At 44.3% G+C, this 23,053-nt stretch overlaps 1 protein-coding gene across 3 annotated transcripts in view; it reads left to right on the top strand.

The window, feature by feature from the left end:
• Positions 1 to 23,053, top strand: part of ralgps1 (Ral GEF with PH domain and SH3 binding motif 1) — a 733,240-nt gene that overhangs the window by 128,305 nt on the left and 581,882 nt on the right. For 2 of the 3 annotated variants that reach the window (XM_059993861.1, XM_059993857.1), the window contains exon 2: positions 7,109 to 7,216. The gene's annotated coding sequence lies outside the window, so the exon portion shown is untranslated. Of the gene's footprint in view, position 1; positions 78 to 7,108; positions 7,217 to 23,053 lie in introns of those variants that run through there. The other variant, XM_059993858.1, reaches the window with a different exon arrangement.

The raw sequence follows: 23,053 nt of genomic DNA, 5'->3' as shown, positions 1-23,053 counted from the left end.
TTGGCTTGACGAGTAATGAGTCTTGTTTCCTAGATTCTAGTTACAAGTACTGCTGCCTAGCAACTCTGCTGAGTAAGGTAACCCAGTATGTTTATAGATACCCATGGTCAACAGAGTGTAGATTGATTTATTAGTGGCGGCATTGTTCAGCTAGCATTGTTTGTTGTTTGCTTGTAATCGTGTCAGAATCAGGTTTAATATCACTGGCATACAGAATGTTATGAAACTTGTTTTGTGGCAGCAGGACAGTGCATTGCCTAATGATAAAAGTAAGGGAACAAAAACTGGTGATATAGTGTACATGGGTTCATTGTCCGTTCAGAAATCTGGTGGTGGAGGGGAAGAAGCTGTTTCTGAAACATTGACTGTGTATCTTCAGGCTCTTGTACCATCTCCCTGATGGCAGCAATGAGAAGCAGGCATGTCCTGGTAGATGGGGCTGCTTAATGACTGATGCCACCTTTCTGAGGCACTGCCTTTTGAAGGTGTCCTCCGTGCTGGGGAGGCTGGTGACTGTGATGGAGCTGGCTGAGCTTTCAACTTTCTGATCCTGTGTGCTGGCCCCTCCATATCAGTGACATGTTGCTGTTATTCTTGCCTTGTCTGATACCACCCTCCACATTCCTGCAAGTGAATGAGAGGGGCTTTGGGAGCATCTCCGGTTCTGGCTGGGGTAGTTTGCAGAGCAAGCCATTGAAGGAAGAGAAGAGAACAGCCGGGAAGCTGTTAAATTGAATCTCCAAAGGATGGAAACTGTCATTACCAAAAGAGTACAAGACACAGGGGCAGAACTGATGCAAAGATTCTGCAGATCCAGAGTAACACAAACAAAATGCTGGAGGAACTCAGCAAGTCAGACAGCATCAATGGCGAGGAATAAACTGTCGACATTTCAGACTGAGATCCTTCATCAGATCATAAGACATGGAGCAGTGTGAGGCCACTTAGTCCATCATATGCGTTCCGCCATTCCATCACGGCTGGTTTATTATCCCTCTCAAACCCATTCTCCTACCTTCTCCCTGTAACCTTTGACACCCTCATTAATCAAGAACTCCTGCTTTAAATATACCTAATGATTTGGCCTCCACAGTTGTTAATTCCACAGATTCACCATCCTCTAGCTGAAGGTATCTCTCCTCTGTTAGAACATAGAACATACAATGGCGCATACAGTACAGGCCTTTGCTCTTTGGGCAGAGCCTGAAAGATTACAGAGTTACTGTAGACTTGCTTATATAAAACTTGCCCCAGCATCATCTTTGTTTGCAGCCTCTCTCCACAGATATATTTTTAAGACTGATAGAGGTTTGTTTTTTGGATAAATATTAACTCCCATACCCTTTAACAGAGCCCAGCTGGACTTTGTGCCATCTCTTTGAAAGTGCATGTCCATTGCATTTGCTCTGATGCTGGAATCTGCTGTGGGGCGTCTCTCTGCAGTCCTGAGACTCGACCTCTCCAGCCACTGGAGGTGATTGAGTGAGGCACAAGTCCAGGGGTTCTCAAACCACCCTCTTTTAATTATTGTTATTTTAAAAAAATTATTTAGCGCTTCAGCATGGTAACAGGTCCTTTCAGCCCATGACTCCAGCTGCCCAATTAACCAACCAGCCCTAACACGGATGTCTTTAGAATGTGGCAGGAAACCGGGGAGAACGTGCAAATTCCTTACAGATTGTGGTGGGGAATAAACCCAGTTCTAACCGCTGTGCTACTGTGCTTTCCATATATCCACTGGTGACCTTTGAGAGTAACTGGTTTAGAAATTGCCGCCATGTTATATACTCAGTATACTGGTTTGATTTTAATGGTAAAGTAATTCAAATTTCTGTGCAGGTGGGATATTTGGCCGCTCACCACTGGTGGCCAGATGTTTTTATTTTCCCTGTGATTGTGGTTAAATCTCAGGCACCCGAGGTATTTCCCCAGGTTTTGTATTGTAGGGAATTCTTAGAGATAATAATCTGGAGGAGCGATCACGTCTCTTGGTAAAACATACGGCGGCTGGTATTCCCAGTTAGTTCCTCTGTCCTGGTGCAAGGTAGGCCTTGTCTTGGATCTGGCTTTTCCAAACTAGTATCAGCAGCACTAGATGGGAACTAGTATTTCATAGAAACATAGAAAATAGGTGCAGGAGTAGGCCATTTGGCCCTTCGAGCCTGCACCGCCATTCAGTATGATCATGGCTGATCATCCAACTCAGAACCCTGTACCTGCTTTCTCTCCATACCCCCTGATCCCTTTAGCCACAAGAGCCATATCCAACTTCCTCTTAAATATAGCCAATGAACCAGCCTCAACTGTTTCCTGTGGCAGAGAATTCCACAGATTCACCACTCTCTGTGTGAAGAAGTTTTTCCTCATCTCAGTCCTAAAAGGCTTCCCCTTTATCCTTAAACTGTGACCCCTCGTTCTGGACTTCCCCAACATCGGAAACAATCTTCCTGCATTTAGCGTCCAATCCCTTTAGAATTTTATACGTTTCAATAAGATCACCCCCTCAATCGTCTAAATTCCAGTGAGTATAAGCCTAGTCGGTCCAGTCTTTCTTCATATGAAAGTCCTGCCATCCCAGGAATCAATCTGGCGAACCTTCTCTGTACTCCCTCTATGGCAAGAATGTCTTTCCTCAGATTAGGGGATCAGAACTGCACACAATACTCTAGGTGTGGTCTCACCAAGGCCTTGTACAACTGCAGTAGAACCTCCCTGCTCCTGTACTCAAATCCTTTTGCTATGAATGCCAACATACCATTTGCCTTTTTCACTGTCTGCTGTACCTGCATGCCCACCTTCAATGACTGGTGTACAATGACACCCAGGTCTCGTTTCATCTCTCCTTTTCCTAATCGGCCACCGTTCAGATAATAATCTGTTTTCCTGTTCTTGCAACCAAAGTGAATAACCTGACATTTATCCACATTAAATTGCATCTGCCATGAATTTGCCCACTCACCTAACCTATCCAAGTCACCCTGCATCCTCTTAGCATCCTCCTCACAGCTAACACCGCCGCCCAGCTTCGTGTCATCTGCAAATTTGGAGATGCTGCATTTAATTCCCTTGTCTAAATCATTAAAATATATTGTAAACAACTGGGGTCCCCCACTAGTCACTGCCTGCCATTCTGAAAAAGTCCCGTTTACTCCCACTCTTTGCTTCCTGTCTGCCAACCAATTCTCTATCCACATCAATACCATACCCCCAATACTGTGTGCTTTAAGTTTGCACACTAATCTCCTGTGTGGGACCTTGTCAAAAGCCTTTTGAAAATCTAAATATACCTCATTCTCTGGCTCTTCCCATCCACTCTACTAGTTACATCTTCAAAAAAATCTATAAGATTCGTCAGACATGATTTTCCTTACACAAATCCATGCTGACTTTGTCCAATGATTTCACCTCTTTCCAAATGTGCTGTTATCACATCTTTGATAACCGACTCTAGCATTTTCCCTGCCACTGATTTCAGGTCTATAATTCCCCGGTTTCTCTCTCCCTCCTTTTTTAAAAACCAACAAGTACAGGCCCAGAGCCTTGAAACACTCCTCATACATGAAATTTTTCATTCTGGTCAACCTCCTCTGAACCCTCTTTGATGCCAGCACATCTGTTCCTAGAAAAGGGACCCAAAACATTTTCTACTCTGTTTAATGTCAGATTCTGCTTCTGATGATGTGTATTTCTTACAGTGGAGACAGAGACGGCACACGCTCCAAACCTGGTACAACATAATAAGTGCTGGAGGAACTCAACAGGTCTGGCTTCATCTGTGGAGCGAAATGGAGAGTCGACGTTTCAGGTTGAGAGTCTTCATTTGAGTGAAGGGCCTTGACCCGAAGTGTCGACTGTCCAGTTCCCTCCCTAGATCAATATACACCAAGTGCTGGAGGAACACTGCAGATATGGCTGCAACTGTGGGGAGGAATTCATGAAGCGTTGCTGTAGAAAAGCAGTATCCATCATCAAAGATCCTCACCACCCAGGCCGTGCTCTTTTCTCTCTGCTGCCATCAGGTAGATGGTACAAGAGCCTCAGGACTCGCACCAGCAGGTTCAAGAACAGTTACTACCCCTCAGCCATCAGGTTCCTGAACAAAAGCGGATGACTACACTCATTCTATTTCCGGTGTTTGCACAACCAATGGTCTCACTTTAAGGAGTCTTTATCTTGTTATTTCATGCTCGTTATTTATTGCTATTTATTTTATTTGCATTTTCGCAGTTTGTTGTTCATTGATCCTGTTTACAGTTACTGTTCTATAGATTTGCTAAGTATGTTCGCAGACAAAGAATCTCAAGGTTGCAGGTAGTGACGTGTGTACTCTGAAAATAAATTTTACTTTGGACTTTGAATAAACAGTCAACGTTTCGATCGAGTCTCTTTATCTGATCTGGAAAGGAAGGGGGAAGAAGCCAGACTCACAAGCTGGGGAGAGGGGAAGGATTACAAGGTTAGCAGGTGATAGGTGAGACCAGGTGAGGGTGGGCGAGAGGGATAAAGCAAGAAGCTGGGAGGTGATAGGTGGAAACGGTGAAGCACTGAAGGAGGAACCTGATTGGAGAGGATAGTGGACATGGGAGAAAGGAAATGAGGATGCTCCAGGGCTCTTTATGTAGAAACTGTGGGAATATGATAGGGAGAGGGATAAAACATAAGATTTCTTTATCTGTGTTTTGTATTCTCAGGACAGTGGCTATCATAACCATATAACAATTACAGCACGGAAACAGGCCATCTCGGCCCTTCTAGTCCATGCTGAACGCTTACACCCACCTAGTCCCACTGACCTGCACTCAGCCCATAACCCTCCATTCCTTTCCTGTCCATATACCTATCCAATTTGAAATAAAATGACAATACCAAACCTGCCTCTACCACTTCTACTGGAAGCTCGTTCCACACAGCTACCACTCTCTGAGTAAAGAAGTTCCCCCTCATGTTACCCCAAAACTTTTGCCCTTTAACTCTCAACTCAAGTCCTCTTGTTTGAATCTCCCCTATTCTCAATGGAAAAAGCCTATCCATGTCAACTCTATCTACCCCCTCATAATTTTAAATACCTCTATCAAGTCCCCCCTCAACCTTCTACGCTTCACGTAACTTGTTCAACCTTTCCCTGTAACTTAGGTGCTGAAACCCAGGTAACATCCTAGTAAATCTCCTCTGTACTCTCTCTAATTTGTTGACATCTTTCCTATAATTCGGTGACCAGAACTGTATGCAATACTCCAAATTCGGCCTTACCAATGCCTTGTACAATTTCAACATTACATCCCAACTCCTATACTCAATGCTCTATCTTGGTTGCCATTTTTGCCCTCCTCACAAGGACAATTGATCTATATTTTGCATTGCTACTTTGAACACAATTTACTACATTTCGTATTAGAATTTGGCTTCAGGCAGTACTGTAATGTATAGAGTGGAACAATTTTTTAAAGCCTCAGTGGTCACAGCGGTGGCAGGGTGTAAATGAGTGTTCACAAGATGAAGTGTGAGGTGCTCCTTCCCTCCACGAGCCCGCGTGTCTCCGCTGGACCTGCTCAGCTCCCCCCACCCTGATCACGGTAATGTCAAGCCAGGAGAGCTGGTGGTGGGTGGTCGTACGAGCAGCTGGTGAATATCACCAGTCCTGGTTATGCGACCACTGACGCCAGGCAGACAGCCTCTGAAGAGTATTGATAACGGCTGGGGTCACCCGTCCTGTAAAGACACTGTCCAGAAGAAGGCAATGGCAAACCGCTTATGTAGAAAAAATTGCCAAAAACTATCATGGTCATGGAAAGACCGTGATCACCCACATCATACGACATGGCACATCACAAGTGAATGAATGATCACAAAATTGCAAGGGCCTTGCACAAGTGTGCCATCCAATTGAGTTGTGAATGTGTTAACTTCATTGATAGTTGAATTCAGATCCTGAGAGAAAAAAAAATCATCTTGTCCTGAGAGGGTGGAAAATTTACTTCTGTATACTGAGAGTGCAAGCAAATCACGAGCATGGGTGTCTGTACACAAGGTGACTAACGGGAATTGATATCGTACTGGGGATTGGGGTTGTGAAGGGGTCAGCTGGTGGCTGGGGGTGTTGATCAGCCTTACAGCTTGGGGGAAGTGACTGTTTTTGAGTCTGATGGTCCTGGAATGGATGTTATGTAGCGTCCTCTCTGATGGGAGTGTGACTAACAGTCCAGGAGCAGGGTGGGTAAGTGGGATCCTTCATGATGTTACTGGCCCTTTTCTGGCACCTTTCTCTATATATGTCCTTGATGGCGGGTAACCCATTCAATTCAAGTATAATTGTCATTCAGCCATACATGAATACAGGCAAATGAGGCAGCATTACTATGGGGTCAAGGTGCAAAACACAGTACCACTAGTCACACACGGTATGAGAAAGCATGCAGAAATGGCATCACTATCATGGAATTAGAGTCCCAAAGCTTGTGCCCGAACACTGGGGGGAGGTAACGAGGGGTGCGAGCGCAGTGACTCCAGACTGGAGGTGTTGCATACCTACCCCCCCACCCCACCCCCGACCTCAGTGTGACACCGCAGGTTGAGGCCCATCCCTGGCATATACAAGTGTGTATAAAATATTAGTAAAGCCAAAACAATACAAATGTATATGTACACAGTCTAGACCCCTCAATCCATTTGAAAGCAGAACTGTGCCATGGTGGAAAGCACCAGGTACTGCATCACTAACTGTTCCTCACAAACCCCGATTTTGCCCATTCCAATTTTATATGATTAGTAGCTGTTATATAAAATGATTGGTCACTGGTGGACGAGTTCTCTCTTGCAGTAACTCTAATGCCAGCCCCCCCTCCCCCCAACCAGCTGTGCGCTTTGAGAGTTGAAAGTACGTGTAGACTTGGTAAGACAGCCTTGCAAAATTAAAGAGAATGAAATCTTTGAGCTGCTGTTGTGATGTCACTGTTACAGAATAATGCTCTCGTGTGATTCACAGAGCAGCTTCTGACTATTCTAAAGCCAAATTGGAAGGAAAACGAACAAATTTGCATGCAAGACCGAAGCATGGGCAGGTGGATGCGCTCCAGAAGGATATGTAACGCTTGCCTCTATTTTGTTTCAGAGCTGTAAGAAGTTTTCTGCACTTGATTAACAGCAAGCTGTTTCCCAATCCTTGCCAACACAACAGTTGCCCAAACCATGCACGTGTAAGAGCGAAACAGAAATATGGGTAAGTGCAAATATACCATTCATTTAATTAGGTCTGTAAGTACTGATAAGTGTACAGATAACTTCTTCGTCTTGTTATCTCTCTTCAGTGCCTCACATTTAAAACAAACCACTTTCGTACAGTGTCAGTGGCACACTGAGGAAACGCCTTTCCCAAAATTGAGGCAGTCTCTGTTAACATAAAAGCTTCATTGGCAGTATTTTAAATGGTTGCAGTCATAGCGTAGTGATTAGCACAACACTATTACAAATGTCACTCCACTCTTTAAGAAGAAAGGAAACAATAGACCAGTTAGTCTGACCTCAGTGTTGATGTGAAGATGTTGGGAGTCAATTGTTAAGGATGCGCTTTTGGGGTACTTGCAGGCACATGATAAAAAAAGCCATAGTCAACGTGGTTTCCTCAAGGGAAAATCTTGCCTGACGTATCTTTTGGAATTCTTTGAAGAAATAATAAGCAGGATAGACAAAGGAGAATCGGTTGATGTTATGTACTTGGATTTTCAGAAGGCCTTGAAATGGTGCCACACGAGGCTGCTTAACAAGCTACGAATCTATGGTATTACAGGAAAGATTCTAGCATGGTTAGCTGATTAGCAGGAGGCAAAGAGTGGGATTAAAGGGAACCTTTTCTGGTTCCACAGGTGTCTGTTGGGAACCAATTCTTTTTACGTTATAATGATTGATGATGGAATTCATGGCTTTGTTGCAGATTTGCAGATGATACCAAGATAGGTGGAGAGACAGGTAGTTTTGAGGAAATAGGCTACAGAAGGAGTTAGACAAATTAGGAGAATGGGCAAAGAAATGGCAAATGGAATTCAGAATTGGGAAGTGTATGGTCATGTACTTTGGTAGAAGAAATGAAAGGGTTGACTATTTTCTGAATGGAGAGAAAATACAAAAATCTGAGGCACAAAGGGATTTAGGAGTTCTTGTGTAGGATTCCCAAAAGTAAGTTTGCAGGTTGAATCCACAGTGAGGAAGGCAAATGCTCTCACAAACAAGAGAAAATCTGCAGATGCGAGAAATCCGAGCAACACACACAAAATGCTGGAGGAACTGAGCAGGCCAGGCAGCATCTGTGGAAAAGAGTACAGTTGACATTTTGGGCTGAAACCCTTCGGCAAGAGTGGAGAAATGAAGCTGAGGAGTAGATTTTAAAGATGTGGGGAGGGGAGAGAAACACGAGGTGATTGGTGAAACCTGAAGGGGGAGGGATGAAGTAAAGAGCTGGGAAGTTGATAGGTGAAAGAGACAGGAGACCATGGAAGGAAGGTGATGGGCAGGCAAGGAGATGAGCTGAGAGAGGGAAAACGGGATGGGAAATGGTGAAGCAGGGTGTTGGGGCAGATTACCAGAAGTTTGCGAAATCAATATTCATGCCATCAGGTTGAGTGCGAATGAAATGCTAGCATTCATTTCAAGAGGACTAGAATGTAAGAGCAGGGATGTAATGTTGAGACTTTATAAAGCACTGGTGAGGCCTCACTTGGAGTATTGTGAGCTGGTTTTGGCCCCTTAGCTTGGAAAGGATGAGGTGAAACTGGAGAGGGTTCAGAGGATGTTCATGAAAATGATTCTAGGATTAAATGGCTTGTCATACGAAGACTGTTTGATGGCTCTGGGCCTGTATTCACTGGAATTCAGAAGGATGAGGGGTAACCTAATTGAAATCTAATGAATGGTGAAAGGCCTTGATAGAGTTGATGTGGAGAGGATGTTTCCTGTGGTGCGAGAGTGTAAGACCAGAGACACAGCCTCAGATTAGAGGGGTGTCCCTTTGGAATGGAGACGAGGAACTTCTTTAGTCAAAGAGTGGTGAATCTGTGGAATTCATTGCCATGGGCAGCTGTGGAGGCCAAGCCTTTATGTATATTGAAGGCAGAGGTTGACAGATTCTTGATTCATCAGGACATGAAGGAATACAGGGCGAAGACAGGAGAATGGGGCTGAGACGAAAAATCGACCAGCCACGACAAAATGGCGGAGCAGACTTGATGGGCCAAATGGTCTAATTCTGCCCCTATATTTATGGTCCTATTACAGCTTGGGCATTTCAGAGTTTGTTTAATTCCAGCATCATCTGTAAAGAGTTTGTATGATCTGCCCTTGACTGTGTGGGTTTCCTCTGGGTGCTCTGGTTTCCTCCCACAGTCCAAAGATGCACCATTTAGTAGGTTAGTTGGTCATTATAAATTGTACTGTAGTTAGGCTAGTATTAAATAGGTGGGTTGCTGGATGGTGTGGCTTGTTGGGCCAGTAGGGCCTGTTCTGAGCTGTATCTCTAAATAAATGAATAAAGAACTTTCCTGGATTGATAATCCATCTTTTTTGTATTCCAGTGCTGCAACAGCAGCCTTTCTCCCTGCCACCAACCAAATACTCTCTCCAAAATTTCATCCACTATGATGAAGTGTTTTGAGAGGTTGGTGACGAAACCTATCAACCCCTGCCTGAGAAGTGACTTAGATACCCTCCAATGTGCTTACCATCATAATGGGTTAACAGCAGATACCATTTCATTGGCTCTTCATTCAACCCTGGAGCGTCTAGGCAGTGAAGATGCACGTATCAGGATGCTCTTTATTGATTACAGCTCGGCATTCAATCATCCCTCCAAAACGAATCAATAAGCTTCAAGTCCTGGGCCTTAATACCTCCTTGTGCAGCTGGGTCCTCAATTTCCTCACCTGCAGACCCCAATCAGTTTGGATTGGCAACACCCTCTCCTCCACAATGCTGTGTGCTTAGCTCCTGTTACTCGCTTTACACTTATGACCATGTGAGTAAGCATAATTCCAATGTTATATTTAAGTTTGCTGATAACACTTTTGTCGTTGGCCAAATCAAAGATGGTGACAAATCAGCATATAGGAGGGAGATTGAAAATCTCGTTGAGTGGTGCCTCAACAACCTCTCACTCAATGTCAGCAACACCATTGTGCTGATTCTTCATCTCAGGAGGAGGAAACCAGAAGTCCATGACCTAGTTCTTGTCAATGATCAGAGGTGGAGTGAGTCAGCAACTTTAAATTATCATTTCAGGGAATCTGTCTTGGGTGCAGCATGCAGATACCATTATGAGGAAAGCATGACAGTGTCTCTGCTCTGTTAGAAGTCTGCAAAGATTAGACACGTCATCTAAAACTTTGACAAAATTCTATAGATGTGTGGTGGTGAGTGCATTACAGCTTGCTGTGGAAACACCAATGTCCTTGAAGAGAAAATCCTACAAAAAAAAAATACGCATGGCCCAATCTACCATGGGTAAAGCCATTCCAACCATTGAGCACATTTACACAAAACACTGTGAAATCAACATCCATTATCAAGAACCCCCACCATCCAGGCCATGCTCTCTTCTTGCTGCTGTCACCAGGAAGAAGGTACAGGAGCCTCAGGACCCACACCACCAGGTTCGGGAACAGTTATTCAGCCCTCAACTATTAGGCTCTCGAACCAGAGGGGATGACTTCATTTGCCCCATCACAACCCATGGACTCACTTTCAAGGACTCTTCTTCACATGTTCTCCATATTGCTTGCTTGCTTGCTTATTTATTTATTAATTATCATTTAATTTTTCCTCCTTTTTTTGTATTAGAACAGTTTGTTGTTTTCTTTTGTGTATTTGTTGTTTGTCTGTCCTGTTGGGTGTGGCTTTTCATTGATTCTAATGTGTATCTTGTACTTGCTGTATTTGCCTGCAAGGAAATGAATCTCAAGGTTGCTTGTGGTGGTGACATCTATATACTTTGATGATAAATTCACCTTAAAATTACCCAGAACCGTAATCAGTTTTATTATCGCTGAAATAGTACAAATAGAAAGTAAAATAGTGAAGTAGAATTCACGAGTTCATTGTTTGTTCAGAGATGCGATGGCAGAGGGGGAAGAAGCTGTTCCTACAATGTTAAGAGTGTGCCAGGAGGCTCCTGTACCTCCCATCTGATTGTAGTAATGAGAAGAGGCCATGCCCTGGGTGATGGGCGTCCTTAATAGTGGATGCCATCTTTTTGAGGCATTGCCTTTTGAAGGTGCCCTTGATGCAGGGGAGGCTGGTGCCCATGATGGAGTTGGCTGAGTTTACAATCCTCTGTGGCTTTTTCCGATCCTGTGCAGTGGCCCCTCCATACCAGACAGTGAATGCCCTCCACAGTACATTGTTAAAAAAAAAATTGAGTGGGTCTTCAGTGGCATCTTCTCCAATTTCCTCAAACCCCTTATAAAAATAGCTGCTGGTGTGCCTTCTTTGTAATTGCATCAATATGTTGGGTCCGTGGTAGATATGCAGAGATGCTGGCATTTCATTCCCGGAATTTTTTTGAATAACGCTTACCAGGAATATGTGATCTCCTGTCCATCCAGTTGCCTGGTTAATCACTTCTCCACAAAGCCTTAGAATGTAGGCATCATGATTATTTTTCCTGATGTGAGGTTGACTTTGTCTGGAGCAATCATTGCTTTCCATCTGAAGAAGTCCACCATTGAGAGCTGAATCTCCTCAGAGAATGGCTTAAGGCATTCGAGTTGCAGCTCGATGGCCATTGGCTCCTGCAGGAGACCGAGGAAGTGATAGGTAGGAGCTACAGGGAGGTAGTCACCACTAGGCTGCAGGAGGCAGCTAACTGGGTGACTTTTAGAAGAAGGAAAGGAAATGGGCAGCCAGTGCAGATACCCCTATGGCTGTTCCCCGAATAATAAGCATACCAATTGGATCCTGTTGAGGGGGAACAACCTACCAGGCGGGAGCTGCAGCAACTGGTCTCTGATACTGAGTCTGGCTCTGTGGTTCAGAAGAGAAGAGAGGTGAAAAGGACTACAGTAGAGATAGGCGATCCCATAGTCAGAGGAACAGAGACAGGATTCTATAGATGAGATAGAGACATCCGGATGGTATGTTGCCTTCCAGATACCAGGGTCAGGGATATCTCTGGTTGCTTGCACATCATTCTAAGTGTGGGTGGGGGCTGGTGAGCAGCCAGAAGTCTTGGTACATTTTGATATCAATGACATGGGTAGAAAGGGTGAGCAGGTCCTGAAAAGAAACTTTGGGCAGCTCGGTAGAAAGCTGAAAAGAAGGACCACCAGGGTCATAATCTCTGGATTGCTGCCTGTGCCACACCCAAATGAGGGTATGAATAGGATGATTTGGCAGATGAATGTGTGCCTGAGGAACTGGTGCTGGGGCAGGGGTTCAGGTTTCTGGACCATTAGGATCCCTTCTAGGGAAGGTATGAACTGTACAAAAAGGATGGATTGCACCTGAACCTGAGGGGGGAACCAATATCCTTGCGGGCAGGTTTGCTAGAGCTGTTTGGGAGGGTTTAAGCTAATTTGGCAGGGGGATGGGAACCATAGTGATAGGACTGAGGATGGAGTAGCTGGTTTACAAACAGAGGCAGTGTGGAGTGAGATTGCTAGCACAGAGTGGCTGCTGATGGGACAAAATTGTAGACAATGGGATGAGTAGCAATGTAAAAGTGGGACAAAATGGAAAAAGGTGATAAATACAACAGGACTGAAGGTGCTATACTTGAACGCACGTAGTATAAGGAATAAGGTAATTGAACTTTTAGTGCAGTTACATATTGGGATGTATGACATTGTGGGCATCACTCAATTGTGGCTGAAAGGAGGTTATAGCTGGAAGCTTAACATCCAATGATACACATTGTATTGAATGGACAGGCAGGAAGACAGGGGACGGGTGGTTAAAAAATGAAATGAAATCATTAGGAAGAGGTGACATAGGGTCAAAAGGAGTAGAATCATTGTGTGTAGAGTGGAGAAACTGCAAGGGTAAAAAAAAACCCTGATGGGGGTTATATATAGACTTCCAAATAGTAGCAAAGTTATGGTGCACAAATTACAATGGGATCTACAACATTCATGTCATTCATGTCAAAAGAGCAATGTTACGATAATCATGGGGGATTTCAATATGCAAGTAGATTTGGGAAATTGGGTTGCTGCTGGATCTGAGGGTTGGGTTGGGGAAGAGTTTGTAGAAGGCCTACAAGTTGGCTTTTTTAGAGCAGCTCGTTCTTGAGCCCACTAGGGAATCAGCTGTTCTGGATTGGATATTGTGCAAAGAAATGGAATTGATTAGAAGGCTTAAGGTAATGGAACCCCAAGGAGCCAGTGAACATAATATAATAGAATTCACCCTGCAAATTGAGAAGGAGAGGTAAGGTTGGACGTATCAGTATTATAGTGGAGTAGAGGGAATTACACAGGCATGAGAGAAGAACTGGCCAAAGTTGATTGGAAGGGAACACTAGCAGGGATAGCAGCAGATCAGCTGGAGTTTCTGGGAGCAATTTGGAAGTTGCAGGACAAACACATCCCGAAGAAGAAGTAGTATTCCAAAGGCAGGTCTATTGCTGAGTGGCTCACTGTGGCAGGTGGATAGGCCTCTCTGCCTCATGTGGTGTCCCTCTCTTTTGATGAATGTTACTGATATTGTAGGATAGTATTGTGGTTCTGTGTTTATGGACTGTGGACTTTTTCAGACTTATGGTTTTCATATTCTGTTTTTTTTTAGATCACCCATTCCTTTTCCGTTTCATTGTGTGAGGAGAGGGTGTTGGGGGTGATGTTCTGTTAGTTTTTTTTCTGCAGGGGAGGGGTTGTTTTTTTTGGGGGGGGGGTGTCTATGTTCCTGTTCTGTTTGTTCAGGGGAAGAGGGTTTTGGGATACCGTTCCTTTTTGTATTGGGGGGGGGGGGGTTAAGTTTGATGTTTCTCTCTGAACAACTTTCATATTCTTTCTTTGTTTCGTGGCTATTAGGAGAAGACAAATTTCAGAGCTGCATATGGATACAAGCCTTGATAATAAATGAAGCTTTGAAAGGGTGTACTGATATTAGAGAGGTTTCAAAAGGAAGTTCACAAAAATGATTTCCAGACTGAAAGGCTTACTATATGAGGAGCGTTTGATGGCTCTGGTCCTGTACTCTCAGGAATTCAGAAGAATGAGGAGGTTCTCATTGAAAGACTAGAAAGACACATAATCTCCCAGTATTTGGATGACCATTTAGAATGATAAGGAGGGATTTCCTTAGCTAGTGAGTGGTGAATCCTTGGAATTCGTTTCCACAGGCGCCTGTGGAGGCCAAGTCATTTGGTATATTTCAGGCAGAATTTGATACATTCTTGATTAGCCAGGGCACGAATGGATATGAAGAGAAGGCAGAAGACTGGGGCTGAGAAGGAAATGGATCAGCCATGATGAAATAATGGAGCAGACGCAATGGGCCGAATGGTCTAATTCTGCTCCTATTTCTTAAAGTCTTATAGACATCTTCAGATGTTAATGTCTCAAAAAGGAGGTATCCATTATTACGAATGCCCATTACTCAGTACATGCTCTCTTCTCATTATTACCATCAGGGAGGAGGTAGAGGAGCCTGTAGATACATTCTGATCATTTGGTTCCATTGAATTCCTTCCATCTCTATTCCATTTGTCCATATTTTCTCCTTACTGAAAGATTTAGTTGACATCAGACATGGTTAACTGTTTTGTGGAGTCTACTTTAAGATCTGTGATATTCAACATCATCCTGCCTTCTCAATGTTTTGAATATTTCAATCGTATTTTAAAGTTGGCTGCCTAACTTTCAATTGGATAGACAGGGAAGTAGGTTTGCTTTCAGTTTGTGCCTTTGGCCTAACAATGGGGGATGATGAAGGGTTCATTTTCAAGAAACCTTTAGTGATTTGCCCTTTTTCCATCACCTTGTGACTCCTACAGTGCATTTCAGCCTCTTGAGCAGGCGTTCCCAACCTGGAGTCCACAGACCCTTTGCTTAAAGGCGTTGGTCCATGGCATGAAAAACGTTTGGAATCTCTGCACTAGGACATCTTCTGATGTTCTTTTTAAACTTGTGATACAGGAAGCATTGCAGCCAGTTCATGCATAGCAGTCCCTACCAATTACAAAGTGACACTGACCTGGAGACATTCCAAACTACTGTACACATCGGAAAATGCCCAGCAGGTCATGTGGTATCCATGGAGGAAAATAGCAAGCTCTAATGAAGGGTTGCTGACTACCAGGTTCAGGAATAGTTAATATCCTTCAACCTGAACGTTCCTGAACCAACGTGGATAACTTCACTTTCAACAACACTGAACCGATCTCTGAACCCAACTTATGGACTCACTTCAAAGGACCCTACAACGCATGTCTCAGTGGTATTTATTCATTTATTGTCTCCACACAGATATGTTTTCCTTGCATATTAGTTGCTTGCCAGTTTTTCTTTCATTCTATTGTATCTAAGACCATAAGACCTTAAGATACAGGAGCAGAATTAGGCCATCTGGTCCATCAGGCCTGTTCCACTAATTCGCCATGGCCAATTCACTTCCCTCTCAGCCCCAATCTCCTCCCTTCCCCCTGTATCCCTACATGCCCTGACTAATCAAGAATCTGTCAACCTCTGCCTTAAATATATCTAATTTCATTGTTCTACTGTGAATGCCTCCAAGAAAATGAATCTCGGGGAGGTATATGATGACATACAGGCACTTTGATAATAAACTTACTTTGAATCTAAGACAGTATCTCTGTTTCTCTTTCTATGTATACTCACCGACCTGCCAAGAATCTCTATCACTGTTTCGAGTCTTTTCTAATTTTAGATTTACATTGTCTTAAGTTTTATTTTTGGTTTTCCATTTGTTATTAAGCTGTTGGTGGTTCTGATTGGTTGAACAAACTATTTGTGGTGTTGGTTTTTGGTTTGTTGTAGATACGGTGGAAAGTTTGTCTTCTGTTCACGCAGGTCAGATCATTGAGGAAGAAGTGGACTCTAAGCCAGAGTGAGGAGTTGCTCTTTGGGAGGTCAAATGCAAGGGGAAAGCATATAGTTAATGGCAGGACTCTTAATAGTTTGTATGTTAAGAGGGACTTTGGGATCCATTGAGTTGTAGAGTGCTATAGCACAAAAATGGCCTTTTGGCCCATCTAGTTTATGCTGAGTTGTTACTCTGCCTAGCTCCATTGACCCAGACTAGATCATATTCCTCCTTTCCCTTTCCTATCCATGAACTTATCCAATTTTCTCAAAGATTGTAATCAAACTGGCAACCACCACTTCTACTGGAAGCTTGTTCCACACTCCTACCACCCTCTGATGGAGGAAGATCCCCCTCAGCTTCCACTTAAATATGTCACTTTCACCCTTATCCTGTGACCTCTGGGTTTGGTCTCACCCAACCTCTGTGGAGAAAGCCTGCTTGCATTTACCCTATCCATACCCCTCATCTAGGGGTGCATTTCTCCTGTCTATGCCGTCATCTGGGAGTGGTATTTTTGTGGCATTTATTAGAGGTACAGTGTGTTAGCAGGACCCAATGAACCCACACTGCCCAGTTTCACCCATGTGACCAATTACCCTACAAACCCGTAAGTCTTTGAAATGTGGGGAAACTGGAGCACCCGGACAAAACTCACACAATCACAGGGTTGACATGCAAGCTCCTTATAGATGGAGGCGGGGCTTGAACCCGGGTTTCTGCTGCTTTAGTAGCGATATGCCAACCACGATGCTCTGCCTCGACTCGTAACAGGTGATGTTCCAGCTCTTATACTCAGTGCTCCTGCCAGTGAAGTTTTACTCCAGAAAACTTGTGTTATTTTCCTTCTCTTTTGTATTCACCATTAACCTCTCACAAAGGGATAAGTCCTGAGACATGGGAACATGTCCAACTACTGTGTGAACTTTGGGAAGTGGTTGCTGATGTCTGATAACCAGATCCCAATCCAACATCCTCTCGTGCACACTGTCATGACTAATGGAGACCAGAGGTGGGAATTGGGTCTTTTTCCACTCCCGAACGCTGGAGGGTGGCCAGATGTGCTCTGTCATGAAGACCAACTCAAAGTTTGAAATGGATTTTAGAGTGGATAATGCCAGCTGACATTCCTAAACCACTCTCTGCAAGGTTATGTATCAGGGGTGTGACAAAATGATCATCTTCTTGTCTGAGTGCACCTCCAATAATTATTGAAGCTCATAATATCCAGGACACATGAGCGTCTTAGCCCAACACCTTCAGTATTAATTCCCTTCAACAGTGTTCACCATCACAAAATCATCATCACCATTATGTCCTGACAAAGGGTCTCGGCCCGAAACGTCGACAGCGCTTCTCCCTATAGATGCTGCCTGGCCTGCTGCATTCCAGCAGTGTTTTGTGTGTGTTGTTGTTTGAATTTCCAGCATCTGCAGATTTCCTCGTGTTTGATCACCATTATGTACTGTGTCGTATGACGTGGGTGATCGTGGTCTCATCACTGTGATTGTTCTCGGCAAGCTTTTCTGCAGAAGAGGTTTGCCATTGCCAACTTCTGGATGGTGTCTTCACAAGCCATTACTAATAGTCTTCAGAAATTGTCTGCCTGGCGCCAGTGGTCGCCTGGATAAGAACCAGCTGCTCATACGACCATCCACCACCTGCTTCTGTGGCTTCACTTGACCCTGATCGGGGGGGGGGGGGCGCTAAGCAGGTGCTACACCTTGCCCAAGGGTGACCTGCAGGCTAGCGGGGGAAGGAGTGCCTTGCTCCTCCTTTGGTAGAGATCTATCTCCACCCCGTCACCCGATTTACAAAGTGTACTTTGTGAAGCACCCAGGCTATGCTGACGGTATCTCGCAAGTGCGAAACGTCTATCAGCAAGGGCAGGGAACTCGCCACCTGCAGCTTTCCCTTCAAGTTGCACATCATCCTCACTTGGTCTTTCATCTTTCGGTCCATACCCTGGAATGCTCTCCCCATCAGTACTGGGGGAATATTCACTGTGGAAATGGGTGTAAAAGGCAACTTTGGACGGGAATGAATGATAAATATAGGCCTTGCCATCTTGTGAAAATGGTTTAAAAATGTGTGTGTGTCTGGGAGAGGGTTTATTGAGGGATTAGGGCAGGATATATTATACATCAGCAACAGAAACTTCTAACTCTCTAACCTTGCCTTCAGTTTTTTTTGTATCATGCAACAATACATTTTCTTTTTGTTTTAACAAACAGTAAATGTGCCAGAGTACAAAAGATTTTCTGTGGAATTCATCTCTCCCGCGCTCCCCTTCCAGGCACAAAGTGACCAAGTGGGTCTTTCTGATTTGCCATTTTAACCCTCTGTGGCAGAGGGTTAACTCCATCATCTCTGGAGTTTACAATGGTTTCTGTCAGGCCAGCTCTTACTGATAGGGTAGCTCCTTCTCTGAGCAGATGGCAAAGGGTTGGGTACTTCACCTTGACAACTTCACGGTGATCCCGTAGGGTGCATTCTCGATCTGTTTGCACCACGTGGTACATCATGGTGTTAAATTTCAATAATGCTGTCCAGTGTTTCCTGTGGGTCTCAGACTGATGACATATGCTTGTCCAGCTGAGTGTGATTTTTAATCCTAGCTCCATCTACCTCGAGCACGTTTCGTCACCGTTCACCCTTTCCTGCCCAAATGTGGTTCAGTTGGTTCCGTTTATTATCAGAGAATGTTTGCAGTATACAACCTGAAATGCGTAACTTTGCAGAATTCCATGAAAAAACACAACCCCAAAAGAGTGAATGACAGAAAACTGTTAGAACCCCGAAGCCCCCTCTCCCCCTCTCCTGGAGTAGCTGTAGTAAACATCAAGGCAACAACCTCCCCACCACCACCCACTTCGTCAAAAAGTGTCAGCACCCAAAGAGAGACCAGGATCTGTAGTCAACAAAAACTATTCACCCAACAGTTTGACATGCCACAAGCTTTCTCTGTCTCACTAACAAGGGATATGGAGATACCACCCATTTCACAGCGAAAGGGGAGGCTGATGGTCGCTGTTACGGTATTACATTCTGCTACGTTGTTTTTAAATCCGAGATTCTCTGACTTGAGAATCGGCAGCGGCTCTCCCATCATCGAGAGAGAGAGAATGTGGCTGCTCAACTACAGAGACCCATGTCCATACATCTGCTGCAGCGAAATCCTGACGTTCCATCTCCAGCGATGCCTCAGTCGGCAGCACCCGCCTGGAATCGGCCATCCACAGGGCCTCCTCCCGGAGGCACCGTCTTCCTAATGTCACCAAGATATTTTAAAAAAAAGCTTTTGTTTGTCACATGTATATCAAAAATGCGCTGTTTGCATCAAATCAAATCAGCGAGGATTGTGCTGGGCAGCCTGCAAGTATTGCCATGCTATTGGCACAGACATAGCACGCCCACAACTCACTGACCCCTAAATGTATGTCTTTGGAGTGTAGTAGGAAGCTGGAATGCCCGCAGGAAACCCAGGCGGTCACTGGGGAGAACATACAGACAGCAGCACGCTTTGAACTCTGATCTTACTCCTGGCACCGTGTAAGCATTGTGCTAACCACTACGCTACCGTGTCACCCAGGGCTTTAGCTTGGCCAAGTCGTAGTTTGGATAACTGAAGCACATTTTAAGGAATAGATTCTGAGCACAATAGGGCAGTTACAGAGAGGCCCTGGCCACTCAAGACAAGAGATTTCACTCAAAGTCTGGTTCACCTTTGGGTTCTCCATCCAGGTGATCTGTGTACATTGAAGATGCAGGTTGACAGACTTTCAGATATCAAAGGAATACAGTACGCTCAAAGTTTGAAGTAAATTTATTATCAAAGTACATACATGTCATCATGTACAACCACGAGATGCATTTTCTCGCAGGCAGTCGCAGTAAATACAAAAAACAAGCAAAAAAAAAAGTCATGTAAAATCATTTGCAATAAATATGAGGAACCTGAGCTGAAGAGTCCTTGAAAGTGAGCCCACAGGCTGTGGGAATATTTTAGAGATAGGATGAGTAGTTAATCCCCCACCTGCCCTTGTTCAGAAGCCTGATAACTGTTTCTGAACCTGGTGGTGTGAGTCCTGAGGCTCCTGTAACCCCTTCCTGATGGCAGCAGTGAGAAGAGAGCATGGCCTAGATGGTGGGGCTCTCTGATGATGGATGCTCCTTTCACAGGACAACGCTCCATGCAGATGTGGGGAGGGCTTTACCTGTGGTTGATGCAATAATGAAAAGTGGAGACAAAAGATCAACCATGATCTTACTGAATGGTAGAACAGCCATGATGGGTTGAATGGCCTATATTGCTAGTACTAGTTGTGGGGTCAGGCAATGGTAAATTAGAGCAATACACAACACATTGGAGGAACTCAACAGTTTAGGCAGCATCTATAGGAGGTGGGGAAACAAACTGAAAGATCACACGGAGTTGGTGTTTGAAAGGGTTCAATTCCTGCTGCTGTCTGTAAGGAGTACGCACCTACTCCCCGAGACCACATGGGTTTCCTCCCACCGTCCAATGACATTCTGTTTGATGGGTTAATTGATCACTGTAAATTGACATGATTAGGTTCAGATTAAATCAGAAGATTGCTGGGCAGCGTGGCTCGAAGGGCCAGAAAGGCCCATTTTACACTATACCTCAATAAATAAATGATGGGTAATTTATTAAAAACTGGTGCTCACCAGGAGAACAGCCAAAGCTTATTTAGATGAAGGCATTGACAATAACATCAGCAAGTTTGCTGATGATACTAAGCTGGGTGGCAGTGTGACATGTGATGAGGATGTTAGGAGAATTCAGGGTGACTTGGATAGGCTGGGTGAGTGGGCAGATACTTGGCAGATGACGCTTGATGTGAATAAGTGTGAGGTTATCCACTTTGGGAGTAAGAACAGGAAGGTAGATTATTATCTGAACGGTGTAGAGTTAGGTAAGGGAGAAATACAAAGCGATCTAGGAGTACTTGTTCAACAGTCACTGAAGGTGAATGAGCAAGTGCAGCAGGCAGTGAAGAAGGCTAATGGAATGTTGGCCTTTATTACAAAGGGAATTGAGTACAAGAGCAAGGAAATCCTTTTGCATTTGTACAGGGCCCTGGTGAGACCACACCTGGAGTATTGTGTACAGTTTTGGTCTCCAGGGTTAAGGAAGGACATCCTGGTTATAGAGGAAGTGCAGCGTAGATTCACAAGGTTAATTCCTGGGATGTCTGGACTGTCTTACGCAGAGAGGTTAGAGAGACTGGGCTTGTACACGCTGGAATTAAGGAGATTGAGAGGCGATCTGATTGCAACTTATAAGATTATTAAGGGATTGGATAAGATAGAGGCAGGAAATATGTTCTAGATGCTGGGAGAGTCCAGTACCAGAGGGCATGGTTTGAGAATAAGGGGTAGGTCATTTAGGACAGAGTTAAGGAAAATCTTCTTCTCCCAGAGAGTTGTGGAGGTCTGGAATGCACTGCCTCGGAAGGCAGTGGAGACCAATTCTCTGGATGCTTTCAAGAAGGAGCTAGATAGGTATCTTATGGATAGGGGAATCAAGGGATACGGGGACAAGGCAGGAACCGGGTATTGATAGTAGGTGATCAGCCATAATCTCAGAATGGTGGTGCAGGTTTGAAAGGCCGAATGGTCTACATCTGCACCTATTGTCTACTAATACAGCTTTTACATTCTCAGTTGACGAGATTATCAGTAAAACTGCATTTTGATAACATAATGGTGGCTGTAGAAAGAGTTAATTACGTAGCAGACTAGGTCCTGTTTACAGAATGAAATGATTATCCACATAAATCCAATTTTCTATCACAACAATGGTTGTATGCTATAACATGGGTGAAGTTCCTAAAACTCAGGTGTTGTCACTGCTGCATTCCATTCTGTGGTTCGCCGTTGCCTCATTAGCACAATCCATGTCCCTATTTACTAGTTGTCAACCTTCGCTCTTTCCCCTGCAACAGAGAGGAACAAACAGTCGTTGTTTCAGACATTGACCCTTCATCAGGATGGAATGGGGAGGCGGGGGAGGTGGTGGGAAGAAGCCGGCAAAGAAGGTGGGGGAAGGGGGTGGAGTGAAAGCTGGCAGGTGATGGGTGAGGCCAGGTGAGTAATTTAGGACGGACTGGAGGGAATTCCAAAGATTCTCAGCCTTCAGCACTGAGACATTCCTGAGCAGTGACAGGGCTCAGTTCAGTGAGACTGATGGATCCCTGGTGACCCCAGAAATATGAGGTGTGAGGATTGGGTGAGACATGGGCTCTGCTATGACAAAGCTTGAAGGGGCTTGTGTTTCTCTTGATCAAAATTGTATTGCTGTAAATGCCAGCAAGAAAATTAATCTCAGGGAAGTACATATATAAATTTTACTTTGACTTTGAAACCCGAGTGGTCACAGGGAGAACATACAAACTCATTGCGGACAGCAACAGGAATTAACCCCTGATTTCTGGCTCTGTAAAGCCTTATGCTGACTGCTATTCTGTCATCTGTTAGATTTTGTGTGGAGGAAATCACTGAAGCCAGATGTTACTGGTATTAAATTTTTAAACTCTCCGCCTTGCAATTTTGTTTGTTGCTTTTATTTTGAGGAGCTTTGTATAGGGCTGTGTAATAGTCTTACACGAGTGCCAGGCTAAAGTTAAACCAGTCTGCGATGGTGTGTGTTGCAGACGAATGCTTTTATTTTCTCAGGGGATGAATATCACTTTAAACTTTGCAGATTCAAATGACCACAGCACCTTCTGTTAATGGAATCGTGAAGTGGTACGTATCAGTAATAAACACTGCCACTTTTGTATGGACTTCTGTTTTGTGTCGAGTTGAGACTGAAAGTGGGTCCTGAGAGAGGGGTACCAGGGAAAGGAGGCCTCTCACCTCTGTGGTTTGTCCTCAAAGTTCAGAGTAAATTCATTATCCAAATCTATGTCACCACATACAGCCCTGAGATTCATTTTCTTGTGGGAATACACAATAAATCCAAGAAACGCAATAATCAATGAAAAGACCACACTCAACAGGA

This window comes from Hypanus sabinus, chromosome 18 (genome assembly GCF_030144855.1).
Source record: "Hypanus sabinus isolate sHypSab1 chromosome 18, sHypSab1.hap1, whole genome shotgun sequence".
Classification (NCBI taxonomy): Eukaryota; Metazoa; Chordata; class Chondrichthyes; order Myliobatiformes; family Dasyatidae; genus Hypanus; species Hypanus sabinus.
Note: the sequence above shows the minus strand (reverse complement) of the source record. Positions and strands in the feature narration are given on the sequence as shown.